The sequence below is a fragment of the Schistocerca serialis genome, chromosome 3, assembly GCF_023864345.2.
Source record: "Schistocerca serialis cubense isolate TAMUIC-IGC-003099 chromosome 3, iqSchSeri2.2, whole genome shotgun sequence".
NCBI classification, from domain to species: domain Eukaryota; kingdom Metazoa; phylum Arthropoda; class Insecta; order Orthoptera; family Acrididae; genus Schistocerca; species Schistocerca serialis.
The window spans coordinates 623,060,994-623,074,554 of record NC_064640.1 but is presented as its reverse complement, the minus strand read 5'-3'; the positions used below and the strand labels follow the sequence as shown (position 1 = coordinate 623,074,554).

General features: G+C 44.1%; 1 protein-coding gene and 2 pseudogenes across 1 annotated transcript in view; 2 read left to right on the top strand and 1 right to left on the bottom strand.

Moving 5' to 3' along the window:
• LOC126471056 (uncharacterized) overlaps nt 1-13,561 on the top strand; it is a 642,710-nt gene that overhangs the window by 571,784 nt on the left and 57,365 nt on the right. The window lies entirely within an intron of this gene.
• On the top strand, nt 4,215-4,333 carry LOC126471942 (5S ribosomal RNA; annotated as a pseudogene).
• On the bottom strand, nt 7,233-7,350 carry LOC126472047 (5S ribosomal RNA; annotated as a pseudogene).

Below are 13,561 nucleotides of genomic sequence, written 5' to 3'. Positions count from 1 at the left end.
TCTTCTACCTTGCCCGATTTAGGTTTTCATGTGGATGTGATAATCACTCCCAAAAAAGTGATGAAAACGTAAGAGTTTGTGACATTACTGCAACAAATGAATGCATCGGTTTCACAGTCGCACAGTTTTCCCTGTGTTCTGTCAAAACACATATTTTTAAAGTTTTCAAATTTTTCCGTGCGTAGACCTTGAAATCCTGCATATGTCCGAGCAAATCTGAACATGTCCTGGAATTTTGGAGAGCGAAGTTAATTATGTGTGAGTGCCTGAACTCTGATTATTGATTGAAAATAAAAAATTAAAATTTTCAGTCGAGGGAAGACTTGAACCAAGGACCTCTCGTTCTGCAGTTGCTCACTCTAACCACGGCGCTCCTGGACTTGCTACATCTTGTGTTGTTACCTATCTTCCGCATGGTCTACTCAGTTTGTATATTTTGCTTATTTTTTTCATAGTTACACACAACTTCTTCCTGTTTTCTCGTTTGATCTGTGTTCAGTTTTTCAAGGCCTATCCACTGTGCCAACTTATAACTAAATCTGAAGGGGGTGCGATGGGGACGTTCCCTTGTAAGGAAATTTACCGGTTAGCTATATCACAGCGCAGCGCGAGGCCTATTTACGCAAGTGCATCGAGCCAGCGTACACTCCAACATTGTGGCCTACGTGCATCAGAGTGCTATCCACATGTTAATACAGGCCGCGCAAGCTGTTGTGTCATTACGCGAGGTGTAGTGTCGTCGCCGGCCGCGGTGGCCATGCGGTTCTAGGCGCTCAGTCCGGAACCGCGCGACTGCTACGATCGCAGGTTCGAATCCTGCCTCGGGCATGGATGTGTGTGGTGTCCTTAGGTTAGTTAGGTTTAAGTAGTTCTAAGTTCTAGGGGACTGATGACCACAGATGTTAAGTCCCATAGTGCTCAGAGCCATTTGAACCATTTGATTTGTAGTGTCGTCTTCGGCAGTTTCCGCCAAGCTGTACAATTTATTGGCGTTTATCTGGTAATAAATATGCAACCAGTCGCTTTTTATGATTTATTCAACCATGAACACGTTTTCGGTCCACTGCAGGTTCATGGTTGAATAAATCGTAAAAAAGCGACAGGCCGCATATTTATTACCAGATAAACGCCAATTTAAATCACAGTCGCAGTTCGTCACCCACAATGGATATACTGAAATGTGCGATTTATGTTCGCCCCATCTCGCTCACCGCGGCAAAGTGAGCTCCAGTAGAAAGGGCATCTAATTGAAGTGCTCTAGTAGCCTCCGCCAAACACTGTAAGGAGCCCTACAGACTAAATATTTGGAATTACAATGAACTGAACACCCTTAGCTGCTTACAGGCTTTGACATACAACGGGGACAGATGAAAATGTGTGCGCCGACCGGGACTCGAACCCGGGATCTGCTGCTTACATGGCAGACTCTCTATCCATCTGAGCCACCGAGGACACAGAGGATAGCGCGACTGCAGGGATTTATCTCTGGCACGCCTCCCGCGAAACCCACATTCTCGCCGTATTGTCCCGCACTACATTCGTAGTGCCCCTGCCCATTATACTCATTACTCGCGGCGCGTTGCCGATTCCCGTAAGAGTTCGGGCACTGTTTGTGCATTCGCACAGAAGAAGAAGATGGTCAAGTGGCCAGTGAGCCTTATATATATATATATATATATATATATATATATATATATATATATATATATACTAAGATGCTATCTGTTCTTTCTGTGCCTATCTCCTCCTTGCCCATCTCTATCTGGCCATCTTCTCCTCTCCCATCTCTCTCCATGTTATCACCCTCACACCAATAGGAGGTTGGTGATTCTTACCCCACAGTATTTCTCTCCAGATGGTAACTAACATGTGCACCCAATTTAGTTGAAATCATTCCAGGGGCTTAGGATGAACTTTTTACTCTGCCTTTGCTCGTGTTACGCACATGTCAAATACTTTTCACGTATTTGTACACATATTTCACTTGTGTCACAAGAGAATTTCGTCATGCAATTTCATTTTCACGTATATCAATGTTTATGACGTCACGTGTCGTCCTGTCACGACTGTGTCACGACTGTCGCGACTATGTGTCGTATAATGATATAATTTTGCAATTCATCCAGTGGTTTATGTGGGTTCTGCCTGGGAACTGTTTTGTGAACAGAGTTAGTAGCAATGAAATAATAAACTAGAACGTCATACAGGATGCCGCAGTTTATCACTCACCCAGTTTAGTCATATTTACGTCATATGTCCTAAACTATATGTTGTACAATTCATGCAGGCGCGCGCGCGCATACACACACACACACACACACACACACACACACACACACACACACACACACACACCCGCGCGCGCGCGCGCGCGCGTATTCTTGCCCGTTTGGTTGCGTTATGGTCTGTCGTATTTCATAAAACCCTACTGACTATTAAAAACTGAATAATGAAAAACAAGTAGTTAAAACAATTTTTAGGTACGTATAGGTGGCTGATCATTGTCGAAAAACCGGAGCCAGGCACTCCGTCAGACGTTACAGAGAGCTAGTTGGTCTATACACTATCGTTGAGAACGAAATTCACACTAATTCGTCACAGAAGTTATTTAGAGTCAAAGGAAGGTAACCACATTCTAGAACAAACTGTATTCATGAATTCTAAATATATCTGATGTCAAAGAACATCATGCATCTGTGGTTCTGAGCATTTCCTAGGCAACTATTCTTAAAAATGGATTAATCTAACCAAAGTAATTCACAAACTACATTTTGTAAATGAAGACGACGTGTTAATATAACCGTGTTATAGTCTAGGAAAGTATGAAGAACATCAGTGAACCAGTTGCATAACACAGGTTTATTAGAAAACTTGACCTATATTTCGATAATTATAAAATTATATTCTTCAGAAGGAGATTGACGCTTATTACATATTGTATTGATAAGGTACCTTAGACTAATGCCGTTCGGCTGTTGTCAAGTAACAACCGTCACAATCTCCCTCTAAAGAAGATAATTTTATGATTATAGGTCAAGGGTTCTAGTAAATCTGTGATACGCAAGTGGTTGGCTGATTCTTTTCATCCTTTCCAAGATTATCGCTATACCGTTGCCGTTTACAGCCATGTTAAGATTTTATAACCACACGAATTTTCAAGAGTAGCGTCTTCACACGTATATCAACTACAAAAAGCTGTACCGCTACAGATATTCTATTGTTGACGGATTTCGGGTTATTTCCTAAGCACCGTTGATGCAGTCTTATCGGAAGGGCCATTGTCTTGCAACGAAAGCGACGTTGTTTCCAATCCTAATGGAATTGGAAAAAAGGATCAGCAGTGCAGCGAAGTTTCTGTGAAATCCGATCGGGAGTTAGGTGGATGCCGGGAGGCTGGGCAAGTATGTGGCTTTCCGCTGGGAGTTGAGTAATTTGATTAGGGCCAGCAGCCCTCATTAGGGCGCTGCGCCACTTACGGCGGAACCCAGCCACGCAAACTCCCCACCGGTTCTGCTGGACACCAGATTCGATCAGCGGCTTTGCGCCGTCAACTGTCCCTGGTCTCTGGCCGTGGAGCACTCTCTGCCACAGCACTCCTAAGCCCATCTTTGAACGGTACAAACAAACAAAAAAAAACACACAAGCGAGCACGGGCGCGGCTGTAAAATTGTAAAATACTGCGAACGCCAGAACTCGGATAATTAACGTGGCACTGGAACACAGTTAGCCTCACGAACTGCTGCTGTTCGCTGCGGATTCGGATCATAAAATTCGTCAATTGTTTCTTCGAGAATTCTGCATCATTGCTCATGGAATGCAGAATTTTTCTAGTGTGGGTGCATAATATTTTTCACTCTAAAATAAGAGCAACGAGCTTGATAACGTAAACACCTTTCTTCTTGCGGAGCCAAAGAATGAGCCGATGCTCCTCACCATGTTCGCCGAATTATGCCTGGGCATAGATAACTATGTTCACTTGGAAATGCTATCCTGAAGGGAAAGTGGGGCATACAAGTACCCCCATATATGCTGAGTATTCCACAGTACAATCTGAGGCCGACCTGGTAGAACATTGACTGAAGGTGCAACTAACTGGAGGAGTGCTCTACGACAACAAATGAAAGAATGCACATCATCGGTCTGTCGTTCATGAACCTTTGCGAAACGGTATCCGTGGCTGATGTGGCTTTTAGATGTACTCCTACCTACCATAAGTCAACGCCCTTGCCGCAGTGGTAACACCGGTTCCCGTCAGATAACCGAAGTTAAGCACTGTCGGGCTGGGCTAGTACTTAGATGGGTGACCTTACAAGTCTGCCGAGCGCTGTTGGCAAGCGGGGTTCTCTCAGCCCTTCTGAGGCCAGTTGAGGAGTTACTTCACTGAGAAGTAATGGCTCTGGTCACGAAAACTGACAACGGCCATGAGAGTGGTGTATCTACTACATGTCCCTCCATATCCGCATCCAGTGACGCCTATCGGCTCAGGATGACATGTCAGTCGGTCGGTACCGTTGGACCTTCCGAGGCCTGGTCAAATGGAGTTGGTTAGTACCTTTCACAAGATTATACGAAGGCTCATTGGCTCAAATTACGTTCTCCCATGATGTGAGTAAACGATGGAGATGTTACGGCGCTCATGCTAATCTCAGTCTTCCTATGATGTGCAACGAAAGATACACGTAGGGACAGTGGCTGCAGGACACCAAAATGACGATATTGTTTTGGATAGTAGACTACGGCTGTTCACAAGTTGATGTTGCCCGGCAATGAATTGGGGAGCGACCTTTAGCGCCGTTTCCTTTCTTTCTGCTTTTACAAGACACAATTTTCGTCAGTGACCCATGGCACGAATTCGTTGTCGCTCATGGCAGGTGACTCTGAACACGGTAGTTTTCCACGAAACGAGGTATTCGTGATATATTATTAACACCTGAAGAGCCCAGTGCCTGTATGACACAATCATGATCAACCGGCGATCAAGTCTGCTGATATTGCAAATCTAGTTGTATTCTGCGCCGAATGACGCGTCAACGCCAGTGCAAGTTCTTACTACACCAAAGTCTCAAGACACTCCTTTCGTTGTGGCAATAGGCGCACTTCCTCTCTACGACAGCTGTCATCTCCAATGTATGATTTTACCTGTGCGTCCGTCGTACATAAAACCTACATATCGTTAGAAACTTTGTGTAGAATGTCTCATTATGTAGCGGTTGCAACTGTACTGGCGTGCAGTATGATCTTACCTCACCAAATGATTGTCCATGATAGAAAATCAATCGCAACTTTCACACACACACACACACACACACACACACACACACACACACACACACATACACACACAAGCACGCACAGTTGGACAAATTCAAGACTCTGTTTCTAATATTACCTCGACATAGGTTAGGGTCAAGTCGTGCACCATCTACGTTCATGCTCAACACTTATAATTGCTGCAAACTTGTGATCCTCCAGTTTAAATTACGTAAGTTTTGGCAAGTTATGCGAAACTAAATAAAATACAAGTTGAAATAAATGTGATATTAATACAAGTGTGAAAAGAGTTGAATTCTATCGAATAACAAATTGTAGGCAACATCAAAGTATTTGGGTTGAACGAACTGACGATTTATTCCATCAGTAAAAACACGTAAATAATTTTAATGTTGCCCGTGCAAATATGCATATAAGCATGAAATAAAATAACAATAATAATCAAGTTTAGTAAGGAGTGAGTATTTGCGTATTTAAGTCGTAGAAGATTTCCCAAATACTTAATAAACACCAATGGTTTGTGAAATACAGTTTCCGATTCCGCTAAACTATATACAAAATAACTGCCACTTCACAAATAAATAAAGCTAAATATCGCCACTAGCACATCTAAACTTTGCAGTATCATGAGTGGATAGTGGATTCCAAAAGTCTGTCCAGTAATAATTCGAAAATTGCAGCTGAACTAGATCAGAGTTCAGTGCTCCCCATCGCTTAACACTCGTCAAGTTAGAGACGCAACAGGCCCACAGATTTTAAGTCCCATTCAACCTCGAATTCTTCTAACTACGAACAGAAGCAAAAGTAATCACTTGGACACCAGTCTCCCAAAATCTGTCACTTTACCAGTTCTAAATCACGCTAACAGCTCACTAACACACAAGTTACCTCTACGCCCATTTGAAACAGTGTGACCGCTTGAAGTAGAGTAACCGCTCAACGCACAATAACCAGGAACGGAAGTTCCCGCCACCTAATGGGTCCGCTCTCCAGAGTCAGCTTATAAAATAAGCGGTTCTTAAGATTTTTTGCAAAACAAATGAAGCAATCAATGTACATGTTTTTGCACATTATTTACTGACCACTGGATAACATATTCTGATTTTTTAAAAGAAATTCAGTCATCTTTAAACCCCCCACACCCATAGGAAGAGTTAAAGCTGCTCTGACCAAAATGAGGTTCGTCCATGACGGAAGTCCTGTAGTCTTCTAATTTTATCTGAAATAAAAAAAAAATTTCTTAATGATTTTATGTATATACACTGAAGCGGCGACTGAAAATTTGTATCACGGCCGAGAATTTAACCCGGGTCTCCAGAATACTAGGTAGGCTTCCAAATGGCTAACCGCTTACCCACTGGCTAACGCACCTGCGTAGTAAGCAGGAGAAACGGGTTCGATTCTCGGTATTGGTACAAATTTTCACTGCCGCTTCAGTCTATATTCATAAAATCATATCTGAATGACTCCAGTAAAGTATCTGAAATTGTGTCATTTCAATTTTTGTTAATCTACGCTGAGCTGATAAAATTCATGGAATACCTCCTAATATCATGTCGGACCTCCTTTTGCCTGGCGTAGTGCAGCAAAGACGTGGCATGGACCCAATAAGTAGCTGGATGTCCCCTGTAGAAATATTAAGCTATGCTACCTCTATATCCGTCCATAATTGTGAAAGAGTTGCCGGTGCACAATTTTGTGCACGAACTAACCTCCCGATTATGTCCCATAAATGTTGGATGGGATTCGTGTTGGGCAATCACTCCGTCTTCGGGCCACAAGCGGCCCATCGGGACCATCCGACCGCCGTGTCATCCTCAATTGAGGATGCGGATAGGAGGGGCGTGTGGTCAGCATACCGCTCTCCCAGTCGTTATGATGGTTTTCTTAGACCGGAGCCGCTACTGTTCGGTCGAGTAGCTCCTCAATTGGCATCACGAGGCTGAGTGCGCCCCGAAAAATGGCAACGGCGCATGGCGGCCCGGATGGTCACCCATCCAAGTGCCAGCCACGCCCAACAGCGCTCAACTTCGGTGATCTGACGGGAACCGGTGTATGCACTGCCGCAAGGCCGTTGCCCGTTGGGTGATCGGGATGGGCATAATCATTCGCTCGAACTGACCAGAATATTCTTCAAAGCAATCACAAACTACTTGGCCAAGTGACATGGCGCATTGACATCCATAAGAATTCCGTCGTTGCTTGGGACATGAAATCCATGAATGGCTGCAAATGGTCGCCAAGTAGCCGAACATAACCATTTCAAGCCAATGATGGGTTTAATTGAACCAGAGGTCCCACTCCAATCGATGTAAACACAGCCCACACCATTATAGAATGACCACTAGCTTGCACAGTGCCTTGTTGACAACATGGGTCCATGTTTTTACGGAGTCTGCGTCACACTCGAACCCTACTATTAGGTCTTACCACATGAAATCGGGACTCATGTGACCAGGCCACGGTTTTCCAGTCGTCTAGGGTCCAACCGAATGGTCACGAGCCCAGGAGAAGCGCTGCAGGCGATATCCTGCTGTTAGCAAAGGCATTCACGTCGGTCGTCTGCTACCGTAGGCCGTTAACGCCAAATTTCGCCACTCTGTCCTAACGGATATGTTCGTCGTACGTCCCACTTTGATTTCTGCTGTTATTTCACGCAGTGTTGCTTGTCTGTTAGCACTGACAACTCCACACAAATGCCGCTGTTCTCGATCGTTAAGTGAACGCTGTCTGCCATTGCGATGTCCGTGGTGAGAGGTAATGCCTGAAATTTGGTATTCTCAGCACACTCCTGACACTGTGAATCTCGAAATGTTCCATTCCTTGTGAATTCCGAAATGGAATACCCCAAATGTCTAATTCCAACTACCATTCCGCGTTCAAAGTCTGTTAATTCCCTTCGTAAGGCCATAATCACGCCGGAAATATTTTCACGTGAATCACCTGACTACAAATGACAGCTCCACCAGTGCAGCGCCCTCTTATACTTTTGAGTACGCGATCTGTATATGTGATTTTCGCTATCCCATGACTTTTGTCACATCATGTACTGGATATAGCGCAGAAGTACGAGCACAGTGCCGTGATTATGCTGATGTGATACAATGAATCTGTGAATAATTACATAATTTCAAATTCTAACTTAGTATGCGTTGTCTCCCATTTTGCGACAGCCACCATGTTTAGTTCCTTCTCCCTTCTTCACCCTTGCCGTCCAAATGCTAACCGCTTCTTCCACCTCCAATGCACACGCATCTTATATTCAGCAAAGATAATGTACTGTTTAATCTACAACATTTTGCTCTGTAGAAAGTGTTCAAAATGGCGACCACAACATTCAGTACAGGCATGACAGCCTCATAGCAAATTCCAGCGTCCTCTTACAAGTACAGGAGGCACCCGACGAGCCTCATTAGACGTTGCAACTATCTTGGGAAGAAGTGTTTCTTCGTCTCACGCCAGCCGGTATGGCCGAACGGTTCTAGGCGCTTCAGTCTGGAACCGCGCGACTGCTACGGTCGCAAGTTCGAATCCTGCCTCCGGCATGGATGTGTGTGATGTCCTTAGGTTAGTTAGGTTTAAGTAGTTCTAAGGTCTAGAGGACTGATGACCTCAGATGTTAAGTCCCATAGGGCTCAGAGCCATTTGAACAATTTTTTTTTTCGTGTCACGAACGCGAAGCTTTTGATATAGCCCCACAGACAAAACTAACAGAAGTCAGATCAGGGGAGCGATGTCACCATCTAATTCGACCTTCCCCTCTAATGCAACGCCTGGGATGTGGCATGCAGTGCGTCATCAGGTACTTCCACATAAAAGTGTACAGATGCTCACTCTAGTTGAATCCACATCCGACGACGCATTTTAAGTGGTACATGCTCTTACAGTTCTGGAACAACTAGTTCGATGAAGACCTTATATCCCACTTCACTGATGGACGACACCACGAAAGGTCAGCATCACCGAATGGATGCAAACAACTCGCGAGTGCAGTCAGTAGAGGTAGATTGTGCGGTCAGCACATGATCGTCAAGGTCTATGAACATCGTATAAATGAGTACTTCTGCGTATGCTTTCGTGACGAGGCAGGTTTCCTGACAGAGAAGATCGCTCTGTTACTCTGAAATGAAATGATTGTATGCCAGTTTTAGTCGGCGCCACTTTGGCGACTTGCTCGTAGATGATGGTGAAATGATGCTAAGGACAACACAACACCCAGCCCGCAGTGGATAAAAATTCCAAACCGGCCGGGAATCAAACCCGGGCCTTGTGAGTGGTAGTCAGCCACGCTGACCACTCAGCTACGGAGGCGGATTCAATGCGGTGTCACTGAATGTGACAGTAGTCTCAGTTTGGAACCGCGTGACCGCTACGGTCGCAGGTTCGAATCCTGCCTCGGGCATGGATGTGTGTGATGTCCTTAGATTAGTTAGGTTTAAGTAGTTCTAAGTTCTAGGGGACTGATGACCTCAGATGTTAAGTCCCATAGTGCTCAGAGCCATTTGAACCATTTGACAGTAGTCAGATTAATCCTGGTAGTGTAAAGAAAGTTCAGCATCAGAATTTGGCACTCGCAGGTTTAAGAACAATGATTGAGAACAATTATCGATTAAGTGACAATACTGACAAGTGAAGTGAGGGCATGTGGGAAGGTGTAAGATGATCCATAATCTAAACATATCTCAACAGCTCTGTTAACGGTGTTTGGAAACAACACACGGGTACTGGCACTGGGATTCACCCCATCTGTTCATGCATTTTCACAATCATCTGTAACAGTACTACGTCAATACCACTCTCGACAAGATCTCATCCCAATAATTCACGTTGTTTAGACGCAATCTACTATGGTTCAAATGGCTCTGAGCACTATGGGACTTAACATCTATGGTCATCAGTCCCCTAGAACTTAGAACTACTTAAACCTAACTAACCTAAGGACAGCACACAACACCCAGCCATCACGAGGCAGAGAAAATCCCTGACCCCGCCGGGAATCGAACCCGGGAACCCGGGCGTGGGAAGCGAGAACGCTGCCGCACGACCACGAGATGCGGGCACAATCTACTATGATTGCTACAAAAATGGTTACATTGGCTCTAAGCTCTATGGGACTTAACATCTGAGGTCATCAGTCCCATAGCCTTAGAACTGCTTTAAACCCAACTAACCTAAGGACATCAGACACATCCATGCCCGAGGCAGGATTCGAAACTTCGGCCGTAGCAGCTGCAAGGTGCCGGACTGAAGCATCTAGAACCACTCGGCCACAGTGGTCGACAATTAATACAACACACACGTTTCATTATAAGTGCGACTTAATCCACTATCCGTTCAACAATGAATCAGGAAAGGGTACACAAATGAAATTCTGCAGAATATTGCCATCGCCAGTCTTGCTACATGAAAGTAAATCGTGGTTACTAATTAAACTGGACGTGTCTTATATACAAGCTAGTGATACGAGATTTGTAAGAAGTGTTTTCGAGTACACAATGGCAGAGAGAGTACGAAACACTATTGTTTAGGAGTTAGACCTAGACCTATCAATAATATCCTGCCTCGGGCATGGATGTGTGTGATGTCCTTAGGTTAGTTAGGTTTAAGTAGTTCTAAGTCCAGGGGACTGATGACCTCAGATGTTAAGTCCCATAGTGCTTAGAGCCATTTGAACCATTTTGAACTATCTGTCAAGATCACTCAACACACACTTTGTCCTGCGTTGTGTCTTAGCGCATGACGTGTTTCCGCTTTCCCTGTATGCGACAGAAATCTTCGATACGGTGCCTCTTGAAGCACCAATCACTTCGGCTCCCATGATTACCGGAGCAGCCACCATACGAACACCACCAATTTTCCCACGTTACAAATCAGTTAGTTCCAACAAAATGCACTCATAACTACACGGAAGACTGTTCTGTCCACGACTGCCACTTATAACGTATTGAGGACATTGTACTGGTCTCGTTTATGTCAAATACAACCAGATCTTGCATTTCTTGTAGTGTTTACATATTTAGCCCCCGGATTGATCTGCAATCACTGGGAGGACCCTGGAAAAGAGGGAGAGATACAGCCGAAAAAAAAAAAACGATTATTTGAAAAGCAAGAAAATCAAGGAATGGGGAGGATATTGGCTATGCCGTTCTCGAAGGAACCATTCTGGCATTCGTCTGGAGTGATTTAGAGAAACTTATCTTGATGACCGGCTTGTACTTCAGCTGTTGTCCTGTCCGGTGTCGTATTCATTGGTACACCTGGCACAATGGGCCACTGATTCACCTGCAAGTTTTGCGTCAACAGTCCTTTCAAGTAACATCATTGAACGTATCGAGATTTGAACCCATTCACGTGGCTTTTAGCTGTGAAGGCGGATGTCGACTTCATGAATAATTTTTAATGAAAGTATAGATGTTTGCAATCCAAAGTAAACCTGTGTATGATCAGCAGCGTCTAGCAAATAAATTACGTTATTAATACCACGTCTACCTTTTTCTCATATTATTTGACCTGACGACAATTACCGGTCGATTGTTATCAACTATTCTGTTGTATGTCTGCACACAAACCCTAATAAACATCGTGTTAGGCAATACTACAACGCATGCGCCTCTTTAGTAGGGGCTTCTTTTGCTACCAACCTCGTTATGATAATTCTAATCTTTTCCTTCCAGAATGTCATTGTAAGTTTTTGGTTTTACTTATTTTGTTTTCTTAGTTATAAATTATAATATGATTGTAGATAACAGCTGAAATGCCTCCCAGAGTGGCCGAGTGGTTCTAGGCGCTTCAGTCTGGAACCGCGCCGCTGCTACGGTCGCAGGTTCGAATCCTGCCTCGGGCATAGATGTGTGTGATGTCTTTAGGTTAGTTAGGTTCAAGTAGTTCTAAGTTCTAGGGGACTGATGACCTCAGCAGTTATTCCCATAGTGCTCAGAGCCTTTGAACCATTTTTGAACAGCTGAAATGATAAAATGGTAAAATGATGAATGTAATACCAAGGGTAAGTAATGAATAAAAAAAATAAATTATATTATCATTCACGGCATTTACCAAACCGACGGTTGTGTCGTATTTAACAAAAATGTCTACCTTTGGCAAATGCATCTCCATTTCAATGTCGCATACAACCTACAGTAAAACAATAAACCAAAATGACAATTTTTAATTTCAGGAAACAGCTTGAGTAAATATTTTCCTTATTTAATGATGAAAATATCTAGTAAGACCGTCTACGTGTGTTGGGAAAGGAACTTAAAAACAAGAAGGCGGGTGCAGTTGGCCTTGCGGCTGGCACCGTCACGTGGCTTCGCAGACTGTTCTATCGATCCTCGTAAAATTTAGACTCGCCACGTGCGAAGAGTAGACCGGGTCAGGGATAGCAGTTGGCACGGATCAACTTGAAGTTCGCCCATCTAGGGCATTCTGGCGGTATCCCGTGGTAGCAAAGACAAGACGACGTATTAATGCCTGTCTAGTACGTTCCGACAGCACTAATGTAATGGCACTTCTGTGAAACCATTTAGAGTACAGTTCTAATGTTCTTCTGACCTTCGTCTCACTCTTGGCATTTTTTTCAGTTTTGATGTCCTGCCAGCTTCGAATGAAATACGGAAGGAAGACTGGTATGTAATGTCCCTTCGACGACAAATACTTAGACGCAGAGCACTTCTCGGATTGAACAGGAAATGGACTGTGCTATTTTGAAAGGAATCATCCCGGCATTCGACTTTATGGAAAAACGGGAACCACGAAAGACCTAAATAATTGCAAATAGCCCAAACTTGTAGCTCTGAAAAGCCACTAAGTATATTTCACATTTTATCAATTTTTATCGCCTTGGAGCAAGACAGGTCGTCATCAGATGACTGCAGTACAGTCCGGAACATTGAATACCGTCACAGAACGTTTGATATAACATTTTTTCGAAATATATTCTCTGACTGCGAGTTTCCTTGACATCAGCTGTATTAGGTATACATCTACCGCTTATAACAGCATACGAAAATTTTTGCCGACTAGAACTTGAACTCACATTTCCCACTTATCGCGAGCAGTCGCCTTATCCTCTTCGGCTATCCGTACACGCTCCCCGGACTGACCCAAACCTCGGCACGTCACACTGTCTACATCCTTAGATCGTAGTCCAATAAATTCACCACCTAATGCTCGTAACATTGCTTGGACTCCGACAGCAGGGCGAATGAGACAACAAGGAATCGAGATCAGTGTTACTATCACCGTGTGCCCGCCTTAACATGTAATCCTTTCTTGCAAAATAATGGCTCTG